We start from the raw sequence: 24,848 nt of genomic DNA on the forward strand, positions 1-24,848 counted from the left end.
CTCTGCCCAAATTTGGCCAATTTTTATATACATCTTATAAGCAAGATTCTCAATCTTCACCTCAAAGGCTTTAATTGGATTGTGTGCAAGTATTCCAACATCCAGTAAGAATGCAGCACAAATTTAACGCCCATCTGTATTTTATGGTTCTGTTGGGGAGTTCATCTAGACATCTGTCTCTGTTGAACCTGAACCATGATCCACTTCATCAAATATTTCTGCTACTAAGGATCCATAACATCAATAAAAGTTACTCTATAAATATATGTACATATAATATTTGTTCCAATTTATATATCATTCATGTCTCCTCACTTACCCATATGTACGTAAAACAATGTATCACCATGTCATCTGGCAAAGTGAGAACTCTTAAAAACAAAGTCATAGTATCCACCATTGTTTTCTCATATTTTCTGCCACAAAACCTTGCATGTAGCTGTCATTTAATAAATGTTTACAGAGTGAAATTTATCTCAATATCCTTCATAGCTCATGGCCTCTCCTCTAATGTCTAGGTCCCAAAAGTACTCTCTAAGAAGCCAGAACCTTTTTCAGTTGTTTTGTATTCATAATGATATAGAAATGGAACTTAAAACACTCTTTAGAATATCACAAAAAAGTAAATCTGTTCTTGGCCGGCGCAGTGGCTTAATAGGCGAATCCTCCGCCTTGTGGCGCCGGCACACCGGGTTCTAGTCCCGGTCAGAGCGCCGGATTCTGTCCCGGTTGCTCCTCTTCCAGGCCAGCTCTCTGCTACGGCCCGGGAAGGCCCAAGTCCTTGGGCCCTGCACCCGCATGGGAGACCAGGAGAAGCACCTGGCTCCTGGCTTCAGATCAGCGCGATGCGCCGGCCGCAGCGGCCATTGGAGGGTGAACCAACGGCAAAAAGGAAGACCTTTCTCTCTGTCTCTCTCTCACTACCCACTCTGCCCGTCAAAAAAAAAAAAAAAAAAAAAAAAAAAAAGTAAATCTGTTCTCTACTTAGAAAGGCAATACAGAAAATGATTGGGTCTAATTAATAGAAATTTTTACCAGGAAAAAAAAAAATGCAGCTGCATCGAGATTTCTTAAATGTTTGATGACATTAGCTATAAGGGCTGTCTAAGGAATACAGGGTGCTACTATTCCATTTAAGTCAAACACAAAGAGAAGAAAATTATCTTTTAAAATAAGTTGATAATAATCTACAACTGTAATAATACCTGGGAAATACAGTTAAAATTATAGTATTTTCTTTTTTTTTTTTTTTTTTTTTTTGGACAGGTAGAGTTATAGAAAGTGAGAGAAAGAGACAGAGAGAAAGGTCTTCCTTCTGCTGGTTCATCCCCAAAAGGCTGCTACAGCCGGAACTGCACCGATCCGAAGCCAGGAGCCAGGTGCCTCCTCCTGGTCTCCCATGAGGGTGAATGGGCCCAAGGAGGATGCTTGGGCCATCCTCCACTGCCTTCCCAAACTACAGCACAGAGCTGGACTGGAAGAGGAGCAGCCGGGACTAGAACCGGTGCCCATATGGGATGCTGGTGCCAAAGGCAGAGGATTAACCAAGTGAGCCACAGTGCTGGCCCCAAAATTATAGTTATTTCTACAAAAAAAGCTTTAGATATAATTACTTAAATGAATCAATGTAGCAATGGCTAAGAAATATCAAAAATATTAACAATATTTAACACATAGGTTTGATACTACCCATCTTTTATCACCTAATTTTCTAAGTGTTCTCCCATGCACACTTACTAGTTTATTAAAGTTTACCTTTTTTGTTTAATATAGTTAGACTTACCATTACCTCGCATGAGTTGTTAAAACTTCGCTATTAAAAACGAAAAACATGGGGCCAGTGTCATGGCATGGCAGTTTAGGCCACTGCTTCTAAGATGCTGGACTTCTGCTCCAGCTCCCTGCTTGGGAAAGCTGGGGAAGATGGCCCAAGTACTCAAGTCCCTGCCAACCTCGTGGGAGACCTGGGTGGAGTTATGGGCTCCTGGTTATCAGCCTGAACCGCCAAAGCCACTGTGGCCATTTGGAGAGTAAACTAGTGGATGGAAGATAGTGTACTTACTCGCTCTCTTCTGTCTCTCTTTTGCTCTGCCTTTCAAATATATTAATAAATGTTTGTTTAAAAATAAAAAATACAAACATTTTATCTGACACCACATTAAATGTCCTTAGATTTAGTTTCAAATGAGCAGATTTCCATCCTACTTTTAAGGGCAGTAAAAGTAGAGAGGCGATGGAGTCAGCAGCTGCAGCTAAATATCTGAGTGATGATCACGTATCAGCTTCAGCAATTTCAAGTGGATCTATTTCATTTAACCTTCATAACGACTTTTGTAAACAAGTACTATTATTATCTGTATTTTTTTTTTTTTTTTTACTAATGAGCAAGTACACTGAGATGCAAAGAGGCTAAGACACTTGTCCTACAATAAACACAGCTGCATGTGGAAGCACCGTAAGCTGCTCTTAAGATTCTGCTCCCCATGGAACCTGTAAACTCTATTCTATCTGCTAATATAATCAATATCCTGATTGAAACTTTATCGTGTAATTTCTGTACTAGAAACCCTTCAACAGCTCCTTCTGTTGTCCAAATGCCTTACCCAAATCTTACAAAACTGACATGACCTGCACCCTGTCAGCCTCTAGAAATGCACTTTCTAATGCAGTAGCCACATTCAGCTACCTACACTTTAATTAATGAAAATGAAGAAAACTCAGAATTCAGTTCCTCAGAGGCACTAGCCACAGCTCAGGTGCTCAGCAGGCTTGTTTCCATTGGCCAGCATGTGCTGAGCCTCCAATCCAGTCTCAGGAACACGGAGCCGCCATCACCAGAAGGCCTCTCCCCAAAGGAAAGCTCTGAAGCTGCTCTAACACCCATCTGGAAGGCTCGCACGCCTCCTCCCTGTCTGAAGAGCTGAGTGCTGCTCATGGCTCAGTTATCACCTAGAATGCCATTTGCAGACTCTCCACTCTTAGGAAAATAAAAACTACAGTTATAAGCAAATTTTTTTAAAGATCTGTTTATTTTATTTGAAAGGCAGAATTACAGAAAGAGAGAGGCAAAGACAGAGCTCTTCCACCCACTAGTTCACTCCCTAAATGGTGCTGGCCCCCAAATTTCAATATTTCTTGTGATCACACAACTATTTTTGTGCCAGCACTTGCACTTTGAATATTCAGCTGCATCCATTGCCTCCACACAATAAATGCCATTAGCACTCCCAATCCCCACCATTCAGCATAGACAACTTTGTCTCCTGACACTGCCAAAGGTCCCTAAGGAACAAAAACACCTCCAGTTGACCAAGGTAATTCCAAATAATCGGAGAATTGTGAGTTAAACTTTACAGCAATAACTAACAATAAATATTCTCCTAGTGTGCATCCTGGGAAGCAGCAGGGATGACTCAGACCCAGCAAAGGTTCTCAACTCCCAGCACAGGCCTGGCCAAGCCATGACTGTTAAAGAGGTATTTGGAGGGTGAGCCAAAAAAATGGAAGATTTCTATCTGCCTTTCCAGTTAAAAAAAATCCAAATTACAAAAATTAATAAAGAAAAAACTCCTATACAATTTCCTCATTATTGGGGCCGGTGCTGTGGTGTAGCAGGTAAAGCCGCCGCCTACAGTGCAGGCATCCTATATGGGCGCTGGTTCGAGTCTCAGCTGCTCCACTTCCAATCCAGCTCTCTGTTATGGCCTAGGAAAGCAGTAGAAGATGGCCCAAGTCCTTGGGCCCCTGCACCCAGGTTGAAGACCTGGAAGAAGCTCCTGGCTCCTAACTTCGGATTGGCACAGCTTCAGCTGTTGCGGCCAATTAGGGAGTAAACCAGCGGATAGAAGCCCCCTCTCTCTCTCTGCCTCTCCTTCTCTCTCTCTGTAACTGACTTTCAAGTAAATAAATAAAACTTTAAAAAAAAATTTCCTCATTATTACATTCTTATAGAACTGAGAAACGGGCACTTAAATCTTTACTAATTTTGTGAACAAAATGACATGATTATTTTATCAAAATTAAACATCCTTCCACAGTCCTATACCTGCTGCTACTTCTTTTGTGAATTACAAAATATCACTTTGGATCAAAGTAGCAAATATGATTTCAAGTTGTCAAGATACAATGAGAAGGACATCCTCCTGTACTGCTTGCTGCAAATGTTGAAACTATCACACTTCACAATGTCAATGAAGTATCAAAAACTGAAGCAGTTCAAATTGTGTGCACATATTTTAACTCACTGATGCTGCTTCTGGAATCTTAACCAAATGAAATGATCTTTAATAGAAAAACTACACACACACATAGATCTTTGAACACATATTACATATGTAAATATGTACATATCAAAGTTATTAAAACAGCAAACAAAGAAGGTAGAATCTTTAAGCTATGAACACTAGTTTCTAAATTTATCATTTATATATATTACGGCTCACCTCCGTGGGAAGCTACTTAAGCTGTCTGAGTTATGATTATGGGTGCTATGTAATAATCATTCACTATACAACTATATACTAAAAAACAACACCTTGGCAGTGGGCATTTGCCCTAGTAGTTAAAGACTTCAACAAGTAGTAAGTAGAAAAACCACTGTTCCTCAAAAGTACAGACAAGGGCTATAAACAATAATCAAATCTTAAAGTCAATTTTACTCATATACATCACTTTTTTTTTGTACTCTGCATATTCATTACTACAAATCAAGGAAAACATAAGATATTTGTCTTTTTAGCACTGGCCTATTTCACTAAGCATAATGGTCTCCACTTGATCCATTTCGTTGCAAAAAATTGTGTATATATACACGATTATCCAGTCATCAATTGATGGACATCTGGGTTGATTGCATATATTAGCCATTATGAATTGAGTTGCTATAAATATGAGGGTACAAAAAATTCTTTCATATGATGATTTCATTTCCTTTGGATAAATTCCCAGGAGTGGAATGGCTGAGTCATGTGGTAGATCTATTTTCAGATTTCTGAGGAATATACATACTGTCTTCCATAATGGTTGTATGAGATTACATTCCCATTAACAGCGCTTTACAGTTACCTTTTCCCCCACATCCGCACCAATATTTATTATTTCTTGATTGCTGGATGATAGCCATTCTAACTGGGGTGAGGTGAAATATTATTGCGGCTTTTTCATTTCCCTGAGAGCTAGTGATTCTGAGCATCTTGTAATGTGTCTGTTGGCCATTTTTATATCACCCTTTGAAAAACACCTGTTCATTTGCTTAGCCCATATTACTTACTGGATTGCTTAATTTGTTTTTGTTGAGCTCCTTGAGCTTCTTATTTATTCCGGGTATTAATCCTTTATCAGTTACATAGATGGCAAACATGTTTTCCCATTCTGTTGTTTACCTTGTAGTTGAGTGTTTACTTGCAGTTGAGAAGTTTCTTAGCTCGATGTAACCCATCTGTCTATCTGCCCTTACTGTCTGTGCTGTTAGGGTCTTAATCAAGAAGTCTTTGCCTATAACCAATGTACTACAGAGTTTCCCCTATGGTTCACTCTAGTAACATGATGGTTTCAGGTCTTAGATTTAGATCCCTGCTCTATTCTAAGATGATTTTTGTATATAGTGTAAGGTAAGGGGGTCTTTTTTCATACTTCTGCATGCAGAAATCTGTTCTTCCCAACATCACTTATTGAAGAGACTATCCTTTCTCCAGGTGTGATTTTAGCTCATTCGTCAAAGATTAGTTGGTTGTAGATGTGTGGATTAATTTCCAGGGTATCTAGCCTATTCCATTGGTTGACGTGTCTATTCTTGTGCCAGTACCAAGCTGTTTTGATGCAACTGCCCTGTAATATGTCTTGAAATCAGGTATTTTGATGTCTCCAGCTTTATGTTTATTATTTAGGATTGCTTTAGCTATTCAGGGTCTCTTTGTGATTCCATATGAATTTCAGGGTCATTTTTTCTATATCTGAGAAAATTGTCTTTGGTATTTCGATTGGGATCACACTGAATCTGTAAATTACTTTGGGTAGTATGGACATTTTGAGGATATTAACTATTCCAATCCATCAACATGGAATACTTTTCCCTTTTTTGGTGTTTTCTAATCCTTTCCATAATGTTTTAGAATTTTCATTGTAGAGATCTGGTTAAATTTATCCCAAGGTATTTAATTTTTCTTTATTTTTTAAAAGATTTTACTTAATTATTGGAAAGGCAGAGTTATAGAGAGGCAGATGCAAGGGTAGAGAAAGATAGAGATAGAGAGAGATAGGGACAGAGAGACAGAGACAAGACAGAGACAGAGAGAGAGAGAGTCTTCCATCCACTGGTTCACTCCCCAAATGGCCACAATGGCTGGAACTGGGCCAATCCAAAGCCAGGATCCAGGAGCTTCTACCAGGTTTCCCACCTAAGTACAGGGGCCTAAGCACTTGGGCCATCTTCCTATGCTTTCCCAGGACATAGCAGAGAGCTGGATCGGAAGAGGAGCAGCCAGGACTTGACCTGGTGCCCATATGGGATGGTGGCACTGCAGGTAGCAGTCTTACCCACTATGCCACAGCAATGGCCCTTGGCATTTACATTTTTTATAGTTACTGTGAATGTGACTCATCTTGTAAGTTCTCTCTCAGAAATGCATTGTTTGTGTACAGAAAGCTATTGATTTTTTAAAAAATATTTATTTTACTTATTTAAAAGGCAGAGTTACAGGAAGAAAGAGAGACAGAGAGGCAGAGAGGACTTCTATCTGCTGGTTCACTCCTGAAATGCCCACAACGGCCAGGGCTGAGACAGGCCAAAGCCAGGACCTAGGAACTTCACCTGCGTCTCCCACCAGGGTGGCAGGGGCCCAAACATTTGGGCCATCCTCTCATTTTCCCAGGTGTATAAGCAGGAAGCTGAATCAGAAGTGGAGCAGCCAGGACTTAAACTGGTGTCCCTATGGGATACTGGCATCAAAGGTGGAGCTCTACCAGCCACACCAAGACGCCAGCACCAGCTATTGATTTCTGAGTGTAGATTTTATACTCTGCAACTTTGCCAAACTCTCTTACATGAGTTCCAATAATTTCTTAGTGGAGTCTTTTGGTTCCCCTATGTATAGGATTATCTCATCTGCAAACAGGAATAATTTTACTTTCTTCCTTCCCAGTCTTATCCCTTTGATTTCTTTTTCTTATCTATTGGCTCTGGCTAAAACTTCCAGAACTAAACTGAATAGTAATGGTGAGAGTGAGTTAATTTTTGAATTAGATTACACAAAGCTATAGAAAAAAACCAAAATTTTATAAAGTATAGACAAGCTAAAAGAATCTTGAGGGGCTGACACTGTGGCTTAGAAGGTTAAGCTTATGCCTGCAGTGCTGGTATCCCATCCGGGCACACGTTTGAGTCCTGGCTGCTCCACTTCTGATCCAGTTCCTTGCTAATGCACCTGGGAAAACAATGGAAGATGGCGCAAAACCTTGGGCCCCTGCACCCATAGGAAAAGAACCAGAAGAACTCTCGGCTCCTGGCTTCAGCCTGGCCCAACCCCGGCTACTGTAGTCATTTGGGGAGTAAACCAGCAGATGGAGGATATCTCCATGCACCCCCGTCTCTCCTCTTCCTCTGTATCTTTGCCTTTCAAATAAATTTTAAAAAATCTTTAAAAAAATAATAATCATGGGGCCAGGGCTGTGGTGTAGCAGGTAAAACTGCCACCTGTAGTGCCGGTATCCCATTTGGGCACCAGTTCAAGTCCTGGATACTCCACTTCCGATCTAACTCTCTTTTATGGCCTGAGAAAGCAGTAGAATATGGCCCAAGTCCTTGGGCCCCTGCACCAGCATGGAAAGACTCAGAGGAAGCTCCTGGCTCCTGGCTTCGGATCGGCGCAGCTCTGGCCGTTGCGGTCAATTGGGGAGTGAATCAGTGGATTGAAGACCTCTCTCTCTCTCTCTCTCTCTCTCTGCCTCTCCTTCCTTCTCTCTGTAACTCTGACTTTCAAATAGATAAATAAATCTTAACAAAACAAAACAAAACAAAACATGATGTTCTATGGTACTAAATAGCAATTTATTTAATAAAGAGCAAGTTAAGTAGCTAATGGTAATTTTCATAAGGAGTTAATAAGAAATTCTTCCCATCTACTAGAATATAGGCTGCTGCTTCTTGTAGTAGTGTCACTGTTCCATTAAGTGTATCCTTATAACTGGATTTAAATTAAAGTTTCTTTTTTTTTTTTGACAGGCAGAGTGGATAGTGAGAGAGAGAGAAAGAGACAGAGAGAAAGGTCTTCCTTTTTGCCGTTGGTTCACCCTCCAATGGCCGCTGCGGCCGGCGCATCTCGCTGATCCGAAGCCAGGAGCCAGGTACTTCTCCTGGTCTCCCATGCAGGTGCAGGGCCCAAGGACTTGGGCCATCCTCCACTGCCTTCCCGGGCCATAGCAGAGAGCTGGCCTGGAAGAGGGGCAACCGGGACAGAATCCAGCGCCCTGACCAGGACTAGAACCCGGTGTGCCGGTGCCACAAGGCAGAGGATTAGCCTGTTAAGCCACGGCGCCAGCCAAAATCAAGTTTCTTTAAACAAAATATGTAAGAAAATATTGTGCAAAATGGTAAAACTCCATACATTACAGAAGCTTGCCAATATAAGAAAGTTATCGATTTATTTAACTGGGACCTCTTTAGTTTTGCCATTTCCCCTCTACCATATAATATCTGCTCTTCCTGCTAGAGTTTAGAAAATATTTCCTTGAGTCTTTTATATTCCTATGATCATTTACTCTATTGTAATTACGACTAATGAGGAATAGTGACATAAACTTTTCCTCTCATCCCTGATTAATGTTCCAAGGACAAACTTGTATAAATGAAGTTAAAATAAGTAAATATAAATTAACCATACCAAAAATATGTAACATAAAGGTATTCTAAAAGTTGAGTCCAACTGGTAACATTTCTTTGATTACTACAGAGAACCTATCTAAAATGCCTGACATACAAGCCTCTATAATAGACATAATAAAGTAAAATCTCTGTGGAATTTTAAAAGACTGGCCAAGTGTCTTAATGCCTTTCAAGGAATGTAACCAACTCAACGAAAGTGACATATGGGCACCATATGCCAAGGCAGTAGGAGATGAACTGAGGGTGAGCCTTTATTTTATGACACAAAAATGATGGTAATAAACATAGGCATCAGAGGAATAAAGATCAATACATACCTCTAGTGCAGAGACAAAGTAAACTAAGGACTTCAAAGCACCTGCTGAAGCACTTTCCTACCAATTCAGCTAACAATGTATACCAAATTGTAAAAATGATAGAGACTTAACTTATTAACAATGGAAATATCTTATTAAAAAGTGGAGAACACCATATTTAAGATAATTGATCCTGCCTAAAATTCCTTGTCTTCTCAGAACAGGCACAATATATAACATTCAAATCATATACACTTTATGAACTAATCAAAGGACTACATACATAGTAGTAATTTTCAATAGTAAGAATCAAATTTGACCTAACACTAAACAAATTATAAAACACATTTTCAAACATTTCATGTAAACTATGTTCAAGCTCTGGGCCATTAGTCATGGGATTCTGATAATATCCAAACACTAAGTTTGGGGTCAGCACTTTGGTGTAGTGGGTTAAGCCTCTGTCTTCAGCACCAGCATTCTATATGGGTGCTAGTTTGAGTCTTGGCTTCACTACTTCTGATTCAGCTCCAATAAAATGCCTGGGAAAGCAGAACAGGATAGGGCCATGTGGGAGACCCAGATCAAGCTCCTGGCTCCCTGGCTTCGGCCTGGCCCAGCCCTGGTCAGTGCAGCCATTTGTGGAATGAATCAGCAGACTGAAGCTCTCTCTCTGTCTCTCCCATCTTTCTCTGTAACTCTGACTTTCAAATAAATAAATAAATCTTAAAAAAAAAAAATAGTAAGTCTGAAGAATCATAATTCCTCTCGTTTATATCAAACCTTAACATGCTGGTCTTTTACTTTAAATTTGAAAGGTATTAAGAGACACACAAAGAATATCTCTTATCCTCTCGTTCACTCCCCTAATGCCCACAAAGTTGGTTGGGATTGGGCCAAGTCAAAACTGTGAGATAGGAACTCAACCTAGGTCTCCCATGTGGGTGACAAGGACCCAACTGCTTACCATCTACATTGGCAGAGGCTGGAACTGGGAGCAGAGCCAGAACAAGAACCCAGGCACTCTGATACAGGATGCAAAGACCCAAAGCAGCACTTCAACCATGGTGTCAATCCTATCCCCACATTACTATTCTTTAACTCAGTAATCGCTCTTTTAGAAAGCTATTCTACAAAAAAAATTCCAAAGTATGAAAATGGCTTTAACTTCAAAACATCAAAAACCAGAAACAAACTAAAGCTTAACCCCCACCAAAACAGTGTTTGCATATATTAAGTTGATTTTCTTAAAAAAAAAAAAATCTTGTTCCTCACCATTTATTAGCTCCATAAACAGAACTGCATTCACTGTTGCTCAAGTCAAGATCCGTGATGCCATCCTTGACGGCTCTCTCAGATACACTACAACTAAGACATCACTATATCCTACTGACTTTGCTCTCAAAATATATAAAAATCCCGCTACTCAGATCTGTAACTGCTATCGCTTTAGAGCACACCACAACCATCTTACACCTGTACTACTACAATACTCTTTTAACTGATCTCCTTGCTTCACTATCACCAAAAACCACCACCTCCCCTCATCACAGGCTATTTGACACAAACTAGCTACAGTGACCTTTTATAAGATAATACAGATCTGTGCTTTTAATCTTCCATTGCCTTTCATTACAATTGGATTAAAATTAAAAATATTAACCATGGTCTATAAAGCCCCATATAATCTGATTCACTAAATCTAAACTCTCTTCTCTCCCCCCATTCTTACTTCCTTGCATTTCCAAGACTATACTAAGCCTCTTGCTATCTCTGGGCCACTGCTCTGCTGTTCCCTTTTTTTTTAGATTTATTTTATTTATTTGAAAGTCAGAGTTACACACAGAGAGGAGAGGCAGAGACAGAGCGGTCTTCCATCCATTAGCTCACTCCCCAATTTGCCGCAATGGTCAGAGCTGTGCCGATCCGAAGCCAGGAGCCAGGAGCTTCTTCCAGGTCTCCTAAGCAGGTGCAAGGGTCCAAGGACATGGCCATGCTCTACTGCTTCCCCAGGCCACAGTAGAGAGCTGGATCAGAAGTAGAGCAACCAGGTCTGCAGGCAGCGGCTTTACCCACTATGTCACGGCACCGGCCCCTCTGCTGTTCCTATTATTGGAAATGCTCTTTCTCTACAAATCATAGGTTTCCACTGGAATGCTGTTTTTTCAAAGACAACCTGCCTGAGAGTCCCTGCTAGCTAAGGTGGCAGGTACAGTTATTGCCTACCCTTTTATTTTGCCTCTTGCCTCATTTTCATCAAGGTATATATTACTATTCAATAGTTTGCCATCTTCCAACCCCACAAAAATGTAAACTCCATAGGGCTGAGGGTTTGTTCTGCTCACTACTGACTACTATATCCTCAATACCTTGAACACTGCCTGACACACATTAAAAACTGCAGAAGTATATTTCAATTTGGAGTGATTAAATTCTTATACTAAAACAACCTAAAACAATTTTTTTTTTTTTAAAGAAATAGCAGGGGCTGGCTGTAGTACAGAGGGTAAAGCCGCCACCTACATGCTGGCATCCCACATGGGTGCCAGTTCGAGTCCTGGCTGCTCCATTTCTGTCTCAGCTTCTTGCTAATGGCCTGGGAATAGCATCTGAGGATGACCAAAGTGCTTGGGTCCCTGCTACCTATGTGGGAGACCTAGGTATAGCTCCTGGCTCCTGGCTTTGGGGGAGCCATCTGCGGAATGAACCAGTGATGGAAGACCTCTCTCTCCATGTCTGTCCTTTTCTCTCTGTAACTCTTGAAAATAAATTAATAAATAGGAAGGAAGGAAGAGAGGGAGGGAGGGAGGAATGTCAGCTGCTATGGTGTCATCCATTTCTCTGGCACTCGGGAAGGATGCTGGTGTTGAGGACTGTAACTACACTGGTACCCGGTGCTTCAGTGAAACCTCTGATGTGGAGCTACCTGGACAAAAGGTCTGTGATTTCATTTCGTTGGAGGGTTTCCCATCTCCTTGCATGTTGCAGCATGGAAAATGTTTATTATGAAAAAACTATTCATGAATGCCAAAATTTTTTGATCCAAAATAAACATCTTTTAATTCCATTTCACTAAGAACTTTTTCAATTATCCCCATATGTAAACACTGGGTATAACTGCTCTTCTTAAAGAGACAGCACTTCAGTTATTTTCAGACTGTAAATGTGCCTCATAAACCAAACGATTAAGAATCACTGTTAGGGCCGGCGCTGTGACGTATTGGGTAAAGCACCCAAAACCTGCAGCGCCAGCATCCCATATGGGTGCCAGTTCATTTCCCAGCTGCTCCACTTCCAGTCCAGCTCTCTGCTATGGCCTGGGAAAGCAGTACAGATGGCCCATAGTCCTTGGGCCCTTGCACCGCCATGGGAGACCTAGAAGAAGCTCCTGGCTTCGGATCGGCACAGCTCTGGCCACTGCAGCCAACTGGGGAGTAAACAAGCGGATGACGGAAGACCTTTCTCTCTGCCTCTCCTTCTCTCTGTGTGTAACTCTGACTTTCAAATAAATAAATAATCTTAAAAAAAAAAAAAAAAAAAAAGAATCGCTGTCCAGGGCAGGCCTTGTGATGCAGTGGGTTAAGCCACCATTTGGGATGCCACATCCTGTATCAGAATGCCAGTTTGAGTCCTGCTTCATGCATTTTTTGATCCAGCTTCCTGCTAATATATACTGTGAGGGAACAGATAATACCCTAAGTGCTAGGACTTCTGCCACCCACTTAGGAAACCAGAAGAGTTCCAGGCACTTGGCTTCCACCTGACCAAGCCATGGCTATTACCGCCGTTTGGGGAGTGAACTAGTAGCTGGAATATTTTTCTATGTGTCATTCTGCCTTTCAAATAGATGAAAATAAATAAAATTTAAAAAGAATCACTGTCCTATCACCACTTTAGAATACAATTATTTATTTAGCAGTATCATTCATGAGACTTTGTTTTCATTTTGTTTGAATGTGAACAGAGTGAGAACAACAGATAGACATTTTCTGTGTGCTAGTTCACTCCCTAAATGCCACCAACAGACAGGGCTGAGCCAGGAGCCTAAAGCTCAGTCTGAGTCTCTAAGGGGATGGCAGGGATCCAGCTCCTGAAGTCATCATCTACTGCACATGAACAGGAGGCTGGACTGGAAGCACAGTAAGCTGAGACTCAAACCAGGTGTTCGCTTACGGCATCTCAAGTGGCGACTTAACCACTGTACCCAACACCCATCCCGAGACTATGAGTTCCTTTTTTTTTTTTTTTTTTAAGGTTTTATTTACTTGAAAGGCAGAGTTACAGAGAGAGAGGAGAGAGAGAGATCTTACATCTGCTGGTTCACTCCCCAAATGGCCACAACTGAGGAATGGGCCAGGCCAAAGGCAGTAGCTAGGAGCTTCATCCAGGCCTCTCTCACAGGTGCAGGGGCCCGAGACAAGCACTTAAGCCATCTTCCACTGCCTTCCCAGGCAGAACAGCAGGGAGCTGAATCAGAAGTGGAGTAGCGTGGGCCAGCACCATGGCTCACTTGGTTGATCCTCTGCCTGTGGCGCCGGCATCCCACATGGGTGCTGGTTCTGGTCCCGGATGCTCCTCCTCCAGTCCGCTCTCTGCTGTGGTCTGGGAAGGCAGTGGAGGATGGCCCAAGTGCTTGGGCTCCTGCACCCGTGTGGGAGACCAGGAGGAAGCACCTAGCTCCTGGCTTTGGATCGCCACAGCACCGGCTGTGGAGGCCACTTGGGGGGTGAACCAACGGAAGGAAGACCTTTCTCTCTGTCTCTCTCTCTTACTGTCTAACTCTATCTGTCAAATGAATAAAATTACTAAAAAATAAATAGAAGTGGAATAGCCAGGACTCGAACAGGCACCATATGGGATGCTGTTATTGCAGGCAGCAGCTTAACCCGTAATGCCACAACACCAGCCCCTGAGTTTCTTTAAAGCACACAGTATAGCCATAAGAATAAAAGATATGCTCAAATATTAAAAAGACAGGCTTAAATCAGAAAATCCCCTAAACTCCCCTAGATTCACTGTAAGATATCTAAAATTTGCTTTAAATTTTATTACATAAAACTGGTAAATCTCCCTTCATTTTTTAATTATAATCAATCATTTAATATAAAAAATTAAATTTCTCCTAAAACCAGTATTCATTATTCTAGCAGCATTTTAATACGGTAATCTGAGTGATTAAAAAAGCTAAAAATAAAAATGTTTAAGTTAATAAAAGTAAAATTTAAAAAGTTTAAGATACAACATCCAAAAACAAAGTAAGACTCAGTCAATAAAAAGAATCCTTGCACATAGCCAGAGGTTACCATTTATGGAGACACGGGGTAGACATTCAGCCTAACAGTTAAGATGCCAGTTAAGCTATGTCCCAGAACAGAGTATGGGGGCTCAGTCCCAGCTGTGGCTCCTGACTCCTGCTTCCTAACGATGCGACCCTGGGAGGCAGCAGTGATGACTCAAGAAACTTGGTTCCTGCCACCTATGTGGAAGACCTTGATTGAGCTCCCAACTAGCAGATTAGGACTGTCTAGTCTTGGCCATTGTGGGAATTTGAAAAGTAAACCAGCAGATGGGAGATGTCTCTCTTGCTCTCAAATTTCTAAAAATGCTTTTTTAATTTATCGAGAAAGGAAAAAGAATACAATATTTGTTTCACCTTCACTTCCTGGATTAATAGGAAACGTGCTTATTCACCTTATGACATTATATACATCTATCTAATTCTATCTGCGGTTTACTTGCAATCAAGCAAACATTGCCTGCAATACCAAGGGATCAAGTGCAAAAGCAGAAACAGCCTGAAGACACTCACCGTGCTGTAGACTGCTGAGACCGTGGGAGTGAAGATTCGGTCCTCGAGAGGCTGCTGCACAGGACCTCGGGGAATTCTACAACAGTGAGTTAAGGATAACTCAAAAAATGGATTGTTTTAGCAGTAACAGCAAATTAACCCCCACAAAATTCTGCCAATGATCCAAACATTTTTCAGCAATTTGCAGTTGTATCCTTCTCGGCAAAAATTGGAAAACAATGTATTTCATATTTTAAGGTCATTAAATCAACCTCTCTAAAAGTAATTCCCATGATAAATATTCCATGGAATCTCAAAACAAACACAACAATACAACACAGCTCCTTGGGCCCCTGTGCCCACATGGGAAGACTCGGAGGAAGCTCCCGGCTCCTGGCTTTGGAGCGGCACAGCTGTTGTGGTTATTTAGGGAGTGAACCAGAGGATAGAAGACCTCTCTCTCTGTAACTCTTTCAATTAATAAAATAAATCTTGGGGCCAGCGCTGTGGTACAGCGGGTTAAAGCCCTGGCCTGAAGTGCCGGCATCCCATATGGGCGGCGGTTCTAGTCCCAGCTACTCCTCTTCTGATCCAGCTCTCTGCTATGGCCTGGGAAGCAGTAGAAGATGGCCCAAGTCCTTGGGCCCCTGCACCCACGTGGGAGATCCGGAAGAAGCTCCTGGGCTCTTAGCTTCTGATCAGCGCAGCTCTGGCCATTGTGGCCAATTGGGGAATGAACCAGTAGATGGAAGACCTCTCTCTCTGTCTCTACTTCTCTCTGTAATTCTTTCAAATAAAATAAAATAAAGCTTTAAGAAAAAAAATAAAATATATCTTTTAAAAAAGACATTTAATATTTTTCAAATTTTTCTCATGTCTCTTTCTAATTTAAGCAAACTGTTAGGAAGACAAAGTGAGAGCTGCAAATAATAATTTTTTAGAATGACCATAAGTTTGCCAAAGGATGAAAGAGTCATTAGAAGTAAACTTCTTTATATCCAAGTAGCCATAATTTACTCTGGTAGAAGAGGGAAAATTAAACAAAAAATCTGCTTTATTCACTAAAATTGGTAACACTAAACCTAAACCAGTCTCTAGACAAGTCTTTAAAATTAGCAAACTCAACATTGCCATCATTCCCTCCAAAGACCTAATCTGAAATACTGAATTGAGAAATGATAGAGTGAAAACATTTCATCAAGGAATTGTTTCATCCAATATAGATACATGTATATTTTCAAACATAAAAACAAAAGTCTACCAAGATTTGGGACAAAATTCCTTAATATCAGTTTGCCAATTCTTTCAGAATGACAATTAACCTTTAATTGAAGTAACACTTTCTTTGCATTTCAGTTTGCCATGTGGCCACATGACTGTTGGAAAATACAAGGCCATTCTTTCTTCTCCAGTGACAATGCTATGGGCCTTTCCAAAGAGGACTAATTCTCACTGTAAAACTAAGCTCTCAGGTGAGTTTTCATTACTATGTCTAAAAGGCTGAGCCACTCCATTTAACCTTCCAAAGAGAAGATTAGGACTCCTAGTTTCTACTGCTTACTTTAGTCACTAACAAGATTACTTTAATCAGGGACAAGGGTTGCGGAAAAGTGGGTTAAGCCATGACTTTGGGATGCTCACATCCCATACTGGAGTGCCTGGCATCAAGTCCTGCCTCCGTTTCTGATCCAGTTTCCTGCTAAAGCACCTGGGAAGCAGCAGATGATGGGAGGATGGCCCAAGTACTTTGGGTCTCTTCCACCCACATGGGAGACCCAGGTAGTGTTCCTGGTTCCTGGCTTTGGCCTGGACTGGCTGGCTGTGTACATGGGAAGAATGAACCAGCAAGTGGAAGATATCTCTGTCTCTCTTTCTCTCCCTATGGCCTCAGATCCCACCCTATCCCCATCCTCAATCTTCCAATTAATTAAAAAAAAAAAAAAAAAAGGCTTAAAAAAGAGTATACAATAATGAAAAGATTCCAAAAGAAACAATCATATATATGGTCAATAGTCTAGCAACATTCTCCTGGGCACAAAATTGTCGATTTCATTTATTTCATTCCCTATAAACCACCAATAAAATACTGTGGATTGATAAATTAAATTAATCATGTCTTAAAAGACCTTTTGTGTAAAAAATTTAACTTAAAACAAAAACACAGTCCTATAAGAAAATGTTGAGGGGCTGGCACTGTGGCATAGTGGGCAAAGCCGCTGCTTGCAGTGCCAGCATCCCATATGGGCGCCAGTTCAAGTCCCAGCTACTCCACTTCCAATCCAGCTCTCTGCTATAGCCTGGGAAAGCAGTAGAAGATGGTCTAAGTCCTTGGGTCCCTGAACCCGAGTAGGAGATTCAGAGGAAGCTCCTGGCTCCTGGCTTCAGATCATCCCCAGATGGCCACAATGCCCATGGATGGACCACGCCAAAGGTAGGAACCAGGAGCTTCAGGGGTCCAAACATATGGATCATCCTCCACTACTTTTCCCAGGCCACTAAAGGGAGCTGGATCAAGTGGAGCAGCCAGGACATGAACCAGTTCTCAAATTAGATGCCCCTGTTACAGGTGGCTATTTTACCCACTTTGTCACATCAGTGGCTCCTGGAATGTCACTCTAAAACTTATTATTATTATTATTATTGACAGATAGAGTTAGACAGTGAGAGAGAGAGAGAGATAGGTCTTCCTTCCGTTGGTTCAGCCCCCAAATGGCTGCCACGGCCGGAACTATGCCGATCTGAAGCCAGGAGCCAGGTGCTTCCTCCTGGTCTCCCATACAGGTGCAGGGGCCAAAGCACTTGGACCATCTTCCATTGCCTTCCTCGGCCACAGCAGAGAGGAGGACTGGAAGAGGAGCAACTGGGGACTAGAACCCGGTTCCCCTATGGGATGCAGGCGCCGCAGGTGGGGGATTAACCTAGTGAGCCATGGCACCAGCCCCAAAACTTCTAAAAGGTTTCGAATTTTTGGCCCACGCTTAATTATCTTCACAATGGTAGATAAATGTTCCCCGCTTACAAATGGATAGGTAAGGAACAAACATTGTGGCACAGTGGATTAAGCTGCAGCGCCACTATCCCACGTGAGTGCCAGTTCAAGTCCCGGCTGCTCTACTTCAGATCCAGCTCCCTGTTACTGCACCTGGAAAAGCAGCAACAGTTGGCCCAGGCACTTGGGCCCCTGCACCCACATGACATACCCTGATGAAGCCGCTGGCTTCGGCCTGGCCCAGCCCTGGTCCTTGTGGTCATTTGGGGAGTGAACCAGCGGATGGAAGATCTCTCTCCTCGCTCTGTCTCTCCCTCTCTCACTAACTCTGAATTTCAAATAAATAAACAAACTCTGAAAAAAACACAAACAAGTTGGGCAGGAATTAAGCCAAAGGAACTTATTTCATGGAGGAATTTCCGCCTCTAATTCACAGTGAGGACGACCACTTTGTAAATATGCTAAAAAAAAAAAAAACAACAACACTGAAGTACATTTTCGAAGTGTGAATTTCATGATAGTGAATTATATCTCAAAAAAATCTAACTTGCTATTTCAATAATTTGCGATTAGCATACTTTGCTCACCAAATCACTCACACACACACAAAACTAAGAAAAGTCGGTATGAGACAGACAAGGGCAGGTATTTTCTCTATAAACAGATGAATTCAAGGAAACAAGACACAGCACTCACCAGTCCCTTGACTTCCAGCAACAGTCACTGCTTGCTCATTTTCCTTTGAGATCAAGCAAACACCTTTCCATAGTACCACACAGTGAGCAGGGTAACACATAGGAACAGAGGCTCCAATACATGTTGTTTTTTTAAAAACACATGACTGAAATACAGCAGCATAGCCACTAGATCATTCTGTGCACTGTAACTGTTATGATGTATGCTAAGAAATATAAAGAATACCATTAGGAGCTTATACGTATATAACAGAAGTACTGTAAGTTAGAAATACAGATGTAAATGTAAAAAAATTCAAATACTCCATTTTCTTTTTCTAATAAAAAGGAACAAAAGGTATTTCAAAAACAAGGAAACTTTGAGGATTAAAAAGTTATTAAAACAGATTGTCAGTTGAGTACTCACTACATAACCTACATTATATGTCAACTAGACAAATAAAAGACTTGCAGAGACCAAATTTCATCAAAGAAATCCAAGAAACCATGAAGAGATTACACAATGATGTGAGTGTTTCCTACTTCTACCATGAATGAAAAAGGGGACCAACGCATGTTTAAACACAGATGTGTAATGGAGCTCCATGCATGATGAATCCTCTTCAGGACGAACACTCCTCATCTACAGCAGTAGCAACTGGCATTCGGATTAAATCCTCGTCAGTAAATCCTTAAAAGGTACATTTTCACAAGTTAGAAAAGAAGTCGTAGTCAACAGAAATCCTCCTCCAGTTTGCTGCAATACAACTCACAGCGGAATGTTCCCAAACCTTGCCTCACTGCACAAGAAGGAAAGCTACTATCTCAATGCTTGGCAACAGAAAGGCTCCAGCTATCATTTTCTCATTGACAGGAGGGCAAGGGCACGAAGGCCTCTGCAAAGACACTGCTTTACAAATGAAACAGGCAACAGACACAAGGAGATGAAAACAAATAATGCACAAAATCTCTTTTTGTACTATTTCTTTGTAGGATTTAGACCAATATGCTCTTATCAGTTTGTACCTTCTTTGATTTCTGCTTGTTTCAACAATAAACAAGGAAGTTAACTTGTATAATATACAAGAAGAATGGCAAACTTTCCAAACTATAACTTCCTTAACAAAGATTATACAGGATTTTTAAAAAGAAGGCCTTTTTCAATTTATTTTCTAAAGACAGAGATACTCCACCTGCTAGCTCACTCCCCAGATATCTAAGAGCTGGAGGTGAGCCAGGCCAAAGCCAGGAGCCAGGAGCCAGGAACTGAATTCATGAGTGGCGGGGACCCAACTACTTGAGCCAACACCACTGCCCCCAAGGGTACGCATCAGCAGGAAGCTAAAACTAGAAGCAAAGCTGGGACTTGAACACAGGCACTGTAATATGGGATGCAAACATCCCAAAAGGCATCTTGACAGCTGTGCCAAATACCCACCACAGAAGGACATTTAAAAACATAGATGCTTAGAAAAGAGCTATAGTCCCTTTACTGTTAGTTTTAACCCAAGGGATACATCCATCAAAAAGTAAAGAAATCCAATGTATACATTTTGAAAATGACCTCTAGAAAAGAAAATTTGACCTAAAAAAGGCAATGCAGGAATAGGCATTTAAGTCAGCAGTTAAGACACTCATGAGAGGCCAGCACTGTGGCATAGCAGGCAAAGCTACTGCCTGCAGTGCCGGCATTCCACATGGGCAACAGTTCGAGTTTCGGCTGCTCCACCTCTGATCCAGCTCTCTACTATGGTCTGGGAAAGCAGCAGAAAATGGTCCAAGTCCTTGGGCCCCTGCACCCATGTGGGTGACCCAGAAGCTCCTGGCTTCAGATTGGTGCAGCACCAGCCATTGCAGCCAATTGGAGAGTAAACCAACAGATGGGAGACCTCTCTCTCTCTCTCTGCCTCTCCTTCTCTGTGTAACTCTGACCTACAAATAAATAAATATTAAAAAAGAGAGAGAGAGAGAGAGAGAGAGAGAGAGAGAGAGAGAGAGAGAGAGAAAGAGAAAGAAAAAGTCACTCATGTCCCGCATCTGAGTGCATGGGTTTGATGCTTGACTCCGGCTTCCAGAAAATGCAGGCCATGGGAGACAGTGGTGATGGGTCCAATACAGACACAGGAGAATTGGACTGTGTTTCCTACCCCAATCCAAAACTGTCTGTGCTGGGCATTTGCAGAGTGAACCAGTGGATAATGGATTTCTCTTTTTTTTTTCTTTCCCTTCCTTTCCCTCTTCCCTTTTCTTTTCCCTTCCCTTCCCTTCCTTTCCTTCCTCTCTCTTCTCTCTCTCCTATCTCCTCTCTCTCTCTCTCCCTCTTTCCTTCTCTCCCTCCCTCCCTCCCTCCCTGTCTCTGTCTTTGTGTGTGTGCGCACACCTTTCAAATAACCAACTGTCAGAAAAGGAAATGCAGATGTCAAAACTAAACAAACCCCACTTCCCATGTGGGATACACAACAGACTCACAGAACGGTAGATGCCCTAAATAGCACTCTGGCCTCAGAATCAGCCCTTAAGGCATTCGGATCCAGCTGAAAAGCCCATGAGAGTATTTTAGGCATGGAAAACCAAGACACTCTGGCAAAAAAAAAAAAACAAAAAACAAAAACAAAACCTAAATGAAAGATCTCTGCAAGTGAGATTCCAGTGGAAAGAACGGGCCATCAAAGAAGGAGGTACCTTTCTCTGAATGGAGGAGAGAACTTCCACTCTAACTATGACCTTGTCTAAATAAGATCAGAGTTGACGAACTCAAAAAGCTTCCCATAGCCTTGGCAACCATTGACAAGAGCCTCGGGTGATTACTGACGCCATAAACAAGAGTGTCAATTATTAAGTCAACAACAGGAGTCACTGTCCACTTACTCCCCATGTAGGATCTCTGTCCTTAATGTATTGTACAATGTAAATTAACGCTATAACTAGTACTCAAACAGTACTTAACACTTTGTGTTTCTGTGTGGGTGCAAACTGTTCAAATCTTAATATATACTAAATTGATCTTCTGTATATAATAATTGAAAATGAATCTTGATGTGAATGGAATGGGAGAGGGAGCAGGAGATGGGAGGGAAGTTGGGGGGGGGAGGCACTGTAATCCAAAAGCTATACTTTGGAAATTTATATTTATTAAATAAAAGTTAAAAAAAATCAAACGAAGCCTATACAATTTTTAATTATAAAACTTATTTTCTGTTTATAAAAAAGGTTCCAGATAGATCAAGGATGTTTAAAAATATTTTAAGGAAGTATTGATTTATATTATTTGGCGTTCTTGAGACTTACTACATATAGAAACTTGATTAACTTATTGGTTTCTTTCTCTTAAGATTTATTTTATTGGGGCTGGCGATTTGGAGCAGTGGGCTGAGGCCCTGGCCTGAGGCGCCAGTATCCCATTTGGGCGCCAGTTCTATTCCCAGCTGCTCCACTTCTGATCCAGCTCTCTGCTATGGCCTGGGAAAACACTGGAAGATGACCCAAGTCCTTGGGGCCCCACACCCACATGGGAGACACAGAGGAACCTCCTGGCTCCTGGCTTTGAATTAGTGCAGCTCTGGACATTGTGGCCATCTGGGGAGTGAACCAGCAGATGGAGGACCTCTCTCTCTGTCTCTACCTCTCTCTGTAACTCTGTCTTTCAAATAAATAAATTAAATCTTTAAAAAGTGATTTATTTTATTTATTTGAAAAACAGGGAGACAGAGAGAGGAAGAGATCTTCTTCCATTCTCTAGTTCACTCCCCACAAATAGCCACAACAGCCAGAGCTGAGACAGGCCAAACCCAGGAACCCCATCTGGCTTTCCTACATGGGTGGCAGGGGTTGAGTTATTTGGGCCATCTTCCCCCTGCTTTACCAAGTGCATTAGGAAGGAGCTGGCTCAAAGAGAAATAGTCGGTACTTAAACAAGTATACTAACAGGGGATGCCAGCATAGCAAGCAGCAGATGAACCCACTATGCCATAACACCAGCCATATCAAATATATAATTATGTGAAGATTATACATGTCATTTTGAAAAATGAAGAAAACAGGACTTACTCAGTACTATCAAGTTGTCAAACATAGACATCAAGGTTCTAAAATGCTCCACAAGACAGAACATCCTGAATGAACCTATTAAGTACCATTATCTCAGGGGATAAGATATCTAGTAACTGCGTATACAAAAAGGAAACAAAAAACTTTATTCTTCAACCTAAAGCTATGACTTATACAGTCCTGCTTTAACTTTAGGTCTCTAAGAGAAAGTTTTTAAAAATATATCAATGCTTTAAAAAAAAAACAAAGAATTTTCCTCAGTACTCTATCTTTTGCAATTGAAATTGCAAGGAAATAAAACTGGCCAATTTCAATCTTTGTTTCAATAAATTGTTGAGATGTTAATTCAGGTCCAAACGCCCACAATGGAATTCAGAGTTTTTTGCACTGTTAATAATACATTGGTGATGTATACTACCTAACACCCTCAGAAGGATGTAGGCAGCAACCATATTCAAACACGTTAATATCTCTATCGCAAAATACATGAATATCCAAACTTCTGCACTTCTGTCCAGGGATTTATTAAATTTATAACAAAAAATGGGGGCTGGCTCTGTGGTATAGTGGGTAAAGCCGCTGCCTGTGGTGCCAGTATCCCATATAGGCACTGGTTTCAAGTCCTGGCTGCTCCACTTCTGATCCAGCTCCCTGCTAATGTGCCTGAGGAAGCAATGGAAGATGACGCAAGTCCTTGGGCCTCTACGCCTGCATGAATGACCTGGAAGAACTTCCTGTCTTCTGGCTTCGGATCAGTCCAGCTCCAGCCATTATGGCCACCTGGGTAATGAACCAGCAAATGGAAGATCGAGCGATCGATCAATCAATCTCTCTCTCTCTCTCTCTCTCTCTCCCTCTGTAACTCTGTCTTCCAAATAAATTAATAAATTTTTAAAAACAACAACAAGGGGCCAGCACTGGCATAGCAGGCAAAGCTGCTGCCCACAGTGCTGGCATCCCATAAAGATGCCGGTTTGAGTCCTGGCTGCTACACTTCTGATCCAGCTCTCTGCTATGGCCTGGGAGAGCAGTAGGAGATGGCCCAAGTTCTTGGGCCCCTGCACCTGCGTGGGAGACCCAGAAGCTCCTGGTTCCTGGCTTCAGATCAGCCCAGCTCCGGTCATTGTGGCCATCTGGGGAGCGAACCAGCAGATAGAAGACCTCTCTCTGTCTCTACCTCTCTCTGTAACTCTTTCAAATAAATAAAATAAATCTTTAAAAAAAAAAAAACTTTAAAAAAGAAACACTTGTGCCAAAATAAACATCTTTTAAAAATATTTATATCATTGGGGGAAAAAATACCAAGAAGTGATGACTAAAGAAAAGAGTACTGTGATACTCCAGCATGCATTTCTCCAATTGAAATCCATGTAATCAAACCCACAAGTGTGACTGATCACACAGCTACAAGTTCACCTACAGTGTATTCATTATATTGCCCAAAAAGGGATCATGAATACTTTGGTTTTTTGCTTAAATAAAATCATTTGTTGTCTGTATACACAGGGAGCTACAGTAAAGTATAATCAGAAATTCAGAGAATAATTTGGTAAGAAAAAACTTTTTTTTTTCATTACACTTCAGATTGGCCATCTGCTGAAATTGTAATTTATAAATGAAAAATTTAGTCATAAACTGTAAATGAACAAATGAAATAAACCTGAGATTTAGGATACAGACAATTAAGTGCAACTAAGATGGTAAGTGAATTCTCAAGCCAAGAATTCAACAAAAGGATGTTGCTACTTCTAAATGCATGGTACACTGCCTGCAGAAAGAAAGTAACCACCAAAAAGGGAAATGATAAGAGGCATTCCATCCAGGCAACATGGAATAAGCCCACCACAGCCTCCCCACACCCCTTGGCTCTGTCACCATCTCTCTCATCACAATTCTAAACTCCAGACCGAAAACAGCAACATATCTGAGAGCTCTGAAAAGGATACAAAAGCAGGTGAATAATGGAAAGGAGTCAGAACTCTGTGAATATCAAAAGGGGAGAGGTTATTTTGCTTTTGTGTTTATGTTTTTGTTTTGTTTGTTGTTAATCTGTTTCTTTTACCCTCTTTTCTCTAAAGGCTTTGCCCTAAGGACTGGCTCAAGTTTTCCAACTACACAAAAGAGTAGCAATACACACAGTTTTAATTCCAACTGAAATCCTTTCTTTTCGGCCAGA

The 24,848-nt window shown here is 41.4% G+C and overlaps 1 protein-coding gene across 10 annotated transcripts in view; it reads right to left on the reverse strand.

Annotated features, from left to right (window-relative positions):
- Nucleotides 1–24,848, reverse strand: part of EIF4G3 (eukaryotic translation initiation factor 4 gamma 3) — a 366,352-nt gene that overhangs the window by 252,262 nt on the left and 89,242 nt on the right. For 9 of the 10 annotated variants that reach the window (XM_062190568.1, XM_062190571.1, XM_062190570.1 and 6 more), the window contains exon 3: nucleotides 14,984–15,059. The gene's annotated coding sequence lies outside the window, so the exon portion shown is untranslated. Of the gene's footprint in view, nucleotides 1–14,983; nucleotides 15,060–18,162; nucleotides 18,299–24,848 lie in introns of those variants that run through there. The other variant, XM_062190578.1, reaches the window with a different exon arrangement.

This window comes from Lepus europaeus, chromosome 5, assembly GCF_033115175.1.
Source record: "Lepus europaeus isolate LE1 chromosome 5, mLepTim1.pri, whole genome shotgun sequence".
Classification (NCBI taxonomy): domain Eukaryota; kingdom Metazoa; phylum Chordata; class Mammalia; order Lagomorpha; family Leporidae; genus Lepus; species Lepus europaeus.